At 37.6% G+C, this 5827-nt stretch overlaps 2 long non-coding RNA genes across 2 annotated transcripts in view; both read left to right on the forward strand.

Moving 5' to 3' along the window:
- The window catches only part of LOC109303033, a 4066-nt gene extending 1773 nt beyond the window's left edge, over positions 1-2293 (forward strand). The window contains exon 2 of the long non-coding RNA XR_002098992.1: positions 1731-2293. This is a non-coding gene — a long non-coding RNA (uncharacterized LOC109303033). The remainder of the gene's footprint in view (positions 1-1730) is intronic.
- The window catches only part of LOC109303032, a 243262-nt gene that overhangs the window by 94570 nt on the left and 142865 nt on the right, over positions 1-5827 (forward strand). The gene's annotated exons all lie outside the window — the stretch shown is intronic.

Consider the following 5827-nt stretch of genomic DNA (forward strand, 5'->3'; position numbering starts at 1 on the left):
TCCAAAGCCGGATCGGATTGCTGCCAACTCGCACAGGCCTAAAATGTACCTGTTATTCACCTACATTGCAAAATACATTGAGTAATACCTTGCTTAGAGACTCCCACTATAGGTACTGTAGGTTAGTATAGAGTCAGCTGGTAAGGCAAAGATAAAACCGGGGACCAGGGACCCAGTCCTGGCCCTTAGTTTAGACAACACACCATCTTTCAGGTAAATAATTATTTCAACTGTTCTATGATACGATGCTTTTGCACATGCCACCTAGAATTGCTTTCTTTTTCAACTGTCATTTGGTTTTGCAATCTCATAACTAATTCGCTTCTTAACGTCAGAAGGAATTTTTGTTTTCCAGGTTTTCCCCTCCCTTAGGTTATGTGTGTTTTGAATTACACTGCTGCATAGCACTGTCTTCCCTTTAGCTAGAAAAACATTTACTTTTAACTGAATCATCCAGCTGGGACATGGGTTTTAATTAAAGGAAAAGGGTTCACAAGCTAAAACAATTTTTGTGAACTCAGAAGACGTTCCAGATTTTTATAAAGCACTGAATCTCATGAGATTTGGTCTGCCCTAGGTTTTGAATCTTCTTATGATATAGTTAAGACATTTTAATTGTGAGAAATGCAACAGAGACCAGATGCTCCACTTCCATGTCAAACTATGCAGAAGCACTGATCTCCCACACTTAAGGGCCTGTGTTTACTTGGAATGCTGTCTCATTATCTCTGAATGGTAGGATTGGTATCAGAGCAATTTGCCCACGTGGCATAGCTATACCAGTTGACACAGAAGGGATATCTCTTTTCTGAAGGGATATAAGAACCCTCTGTTATGGTACCAGCCCATCCAAACACCTCAGCCTACCTACAATTTTCCTACAGCACAACTCTTAATCCTTCAGGGATGCCATAGGCTGTCCTCCACCATCCACTCAATCATACAATTTTCATAAAAGTCCCAAAAGCCAGCTGGAACTTCATGAGAGAGGAACACACAGCAGTAGCATGATTTTGGGTCCCTAGCATAATAATAAATAAGTTTAACTGAAAGGTGCTTGGGCCTTCAAGGAAGTCCTATGTATGAAGAATTAGAGCTTCCTGTAATATTTGGTAAACTCTATAGTCAGGAGACTAGCATGGATTCATAGATTTAATAGATTTAATAGATTTTAGGGTCAGAATTAGACCTATTAGATCATCGAGCCCGACCCCCTGCTGTAGGCAGGAAAGAGTGCTGGGGTAGGAAGGAGTGCTGGGGATCTGCTTCTATACTAGGCAGAATCGTGTGATTTGCCATTGCTGCTGTTGCTAACAATTTCCAGCTCTGCAAAATGAATTTGTATAAAGGAATTTCATGCACCAAGATGCTGAGGCTACCACGCTCATTTTTATTCCTATTTTTACAGTCCACTCCAAGTATTTTAGATCATGGCTTGAATGCACCTAAGTGAATATTCAGGTGGCCAAGTTAAACAGTTACTAATCCTAAAGGTTTCCCAGTAAGTTAAAAATTACCACTCCTTCTCCTTCCTCTTTTCAAAATAAGAGGCAGCTGCTAAAATTATGAGAGAATTGAAGATTTTTCCAGGTAGGACTGCATTTTCAATTGATAATATGCCTATCATAGATAAATCTATTAGCCCTGCTTATAAATCAATTGTTGAATGAAAAGTTGGGATAAATCTTGACCTATTTTTTTCATTTTATTCATGCATCCTGGGTCATTAGCATACCCCCTATTATGGAAATACTTATGCACACGATTAACTCGATACTCTTTATGTAGTTCCCTTGAAGGCAATGGAAAGTCATGGTGTATCAAGTCAGTCACATGGTAAGTCTTTGCAGGGTTAATATGTGCATCTTAAATGCCCAGTTAAATATCCAGTAAATCTTGTAACTGAATCAACCATATAAATTGAAGGCCATGTCTATGCAGCAAAGAAATTAAGCACATGCTTTAATCCCTTTAAAAATCCAAATGACTTAAACACATTGTTAAGTGCTGATGTGAATAGGTTTGGCTTGCTGAATAATAATTAAAGAGAACTCAGTGTTAGGGTGAAAAAAGGTTGCCGCCTCAATTTTAAACAAACAGGAAAAATATAGGATCAAGTACTGAAGTCCTTATGGTCTTCAACCCTATATAGCCAAAATTCCAAGACACAATGGGACTACTAGGAAATGAAAGTTTCCCCATATGGTTTGATTTTTTTTATGTTGTTAGTTTTGTATCCAGCAGCTCTAAGCTTCTTGCTGTGTTGGAGAGATTAAATTATATTTTAATTTCACTTCATTTTATGTCTGTTGAGTTATTTGGGGATGGGTGGGGGCAGGCAAAAAGTCTGAAGAGGCAAACATAATTAACTTGCTTTAAAAAGATTAGATCTTGAGACCACCTGTAAAATGTCAGTTAAACTGGATTGCTAAATTCATCTTTCTCTTTTGATTATCTGACTTACTGTATGCAAAATATATTGCTATGCATTCTGAAGATAATTAGTATGATAGATTAGCATTTTCCAGATATTGCTTCTATATTCTACATGTTGATTCTAGTGTTACCCAGTATGGTATTTGGTGTCTGTTGTGCAGGTTGCAGTCAATGGAGTTTTGGTTCACTAGAGACATCAAATGAAGAGCAATCTTACAAATATCTACTAGTGGGTTGGGTCCCTACTACCAAGAATAACTCCATTGACTTTGTTTGGACTTATACCAGTGAGCACTGTGCCTTGAAACAGCTGAAAGACTAGATCATTCAGCACTGACCCTGCAGTGAGCTCCACATGGAGGGACTCATACACCCTCATAGAGCCTTACTCATTTTACTGAAGATGCTTGGCATGTCATCATCTGACCTGTGACACTTGCAGAAAGTTATTTCCTTAGGCAATTTTCTGACCTCCTATATCCAAACCTAGTATGCTCTTGGGAGAACTAGAAAATTAACTTCCTTTTATTCCTTCGGAAATCTAGTTTATGTTTAATCAGAACAGAGTGGCTTTGATGTTGTCAGCATCGTCCACTAGTAGGTGAACAATGTAGATATTCAATGCAGTGCAAGACATAGATTTGTCACGTACTTGTCCTCTTGCCTGAAAAACATATTCCCTGCACATCAAGAGTATCTTTATTGAGCAATTACCATGTCAGCACTTCTCAATTGTATGATGTTTTGCTCCTTTTTATGTGAAAAACACAAGATGGCATAAAATGAAAACAACAGCAGTTTCCAATCTGTTGGTTTAGAAAGACAAGCAGAAAAAAAAATAAACAAGTCATGAAAAGTTCAGAATGCAATCAGCATAATTCAGAATGTTGCCACTACACATTTCGGTATGTGACTATACTGAAAATTTCATTTTCTCTTCCTTTTTTTTTTGTTTTCCATCGGACTCTTTCTGTATTTGGAGCACCAGAACAGACAGCAAGGCCAAAAAATTAGGGCCGAGTTTAATGTCAGTAAAATATATTTTTCTAACCCAAGCTGAACGATAAACTTAATTAACTACCATGTAACTGCAGTTTTGGTTAGTGTGCCTCCATTCAAGTTAATGGAGTACTTCATGATGCATGAGTTGCATCTATTCCCAGTCCACATAAAGGTCTCCATGTATTGCATTTGTGTCTGCTTTATATATCAACATTGTTTTGTGCAGGTTACTGTATGCTCCAAGTATCTTGTCTAGCTACTAAAGTCTTATTATCACTTGGCCTCTCACTCTGAACTGTTAGCTGTTGCTTTCAGTTCATCCACTTCTTCAGGTTCTGAATCTTTCTGTCAAAATGGTGCCTTTCTGCTCAGTATGCTTCTCAGATTATGAGTTTAGATCTGTTTATAAGCAGTTAGTCCTGTTTCATCTAATAGCCAAGAAAATTAAGTGGACAGGACTCCAGCATGAGTCTTGCAGTTTAACTACCCATTTTTTCACACGTTACCAGGTACCATATGTTCCAAGAAAGTAGAAACAGAGGAGAGCAACTGAAAGTACATACCATACTTTGCACTTTGCTTAATGTCGCATCACTTCTCTTCTCATGATAAAAAGCACACTAAAAATGTTTTGTGTTTTACACTCCATCTGTAGTTACTTTAGTCAAGGGAATAAACTGGAGCAGAACAACAACTTGCTAGAGGATTAGCTAAAGCAGACAGATGCAAGTTATTAACTGCTACTTGTCATAAACTTGAACTCTACATGTCTACTCAGTAAAGCAAAAAAAGGAGCCAGGAACATGATGAACTGACCTGAGTACACTGAAATATGATCATCAGTTCATTTTCCATTCCCTAGCTATTCATTGTGTATGTGTTTGAAAGTTGCTATCCATTGCTAGAATGCATCAGACTAAGGCACATGAGTGAAACTTTTCCATATCTAGGATGAAGAGAAAAAATAGAGAACATGTGAGCAAAATACATACAGAATAGTTTCCTCAAGGATGTTCTCTCCTTCAATAATTTGCAAGTTTCTATTTTTTATTGTATAGTGTTACTTGTATATTTAAGGCATTATTTATTATTTGGGCCTGTTAAATGATATTGTACATGCTGGAAAAAATTATACCCAGATATTTTACAGCAGCTGAAACGTTTAAATGTTAATTCTTGATCTCTAGCAGAAAGATTGTATTTGAGTAAACTAAACTTACTGCAAAATCATGTGATTGATTATTCATCCTTTCTACTCATCAAATGCCAACAACAGTCATAATTTGATATTGGTACAAAAGAATCTCCTATAAAATTGAATTTTACATGTATACAGGCATTTGCTAAGGAGGAACTGACATTCAGGTTAGATATTTTCCAGGAAAATATTTTTGTGCATGCTTGGATTTAAGATGAGTTACTGGTAACCAATTACCTGTAAAATGTGGAGTTTAATCTTGCCTTACCCTTGTACCCAAATTTTAGGTGCATGATTCAGGGTATAAGAATATAGTAGTGTTGCCAAACAGCTCAACAATGTCAACATAATAGTGACTTTGAAGATGGTTTAGAGAGGACTTGACAAACTTAGTATTGACTGAGAGCTCTAGCTGGCTCATTAGTCAGCCCAATTTAAGAAAAATCAAAATCCCCCTTCTTAGGAAAGATGTTGGATTTGAACAGAGCTGAATCTTGTCACAGTGCAATTTAGCTGGGAAACATCTTTACTGCAACTAAGCCTGCATGCAGCAGCACTGCCTGCCTACCTCAAGGCTTCTAACATCACATGTCACAACCTAAATACTGCAAATGGCTTAAGTTTTGCAATTGTTCTTCTTTGAGTCCTTCTGCATTCAGAATTCATATTTTTAATTTTCTCCCCCCATTACTGTAATTAATAGGCCTTTTTTTTTTATGGAAGGCAGCTTGATATTTTCTTACACATCCAATTCCTGAGAATTACAGGTGATTTTTTCAATAAAAGTTCTGATTCTCAGGTATTAGGTGTGTAACAAAATACCAGATATTAGAAATTCCACAAACTGCCCGGTTAGCAGCAGTGTCTACATCAATCCTTGATTTGAGAATGATCTCTACCACAGCTGATTGATGGATCTTGAGGTGACTTCCAAGTCTAATCCTCGAGCCACAGATCCATCCATAGAAGTTGCAAGTCTTTCCTTAGGGAAGAGTAGGCTGTACCTCTGATTCCTGTCCTTTTCCTTCTTCCTCTCTTTTCTCTGCTTCAAGGGCAAGATGCTTTATCTCAACCCAGTGCTCAAAGCAGGATCATCTCCAACTAGATCATCTCAGCCAAAGCATTGCCTAGCTGGGTCTTGAATATCTCCCAGGATGGAGATTCCACCACCTCTCTGGGTAACCTGTTCCT

The sequence above is a fragment of the Gavialis gangeticus genome, unplaced genomic scaffold, assembly GCF_001723915.1.
Source record: "Gavialis gangeticus isolate Ggan-Ray unplaced genomic scaffold, GavGan_comp1, whole genome shotgun sequence".
Classification (NCBI taxonomy): domain Eukaryota; kingdom Metazoa; phylum Chordata; order Crocodylia; family Gavialidae; genus Gavialis; species Gavialis gangeticus.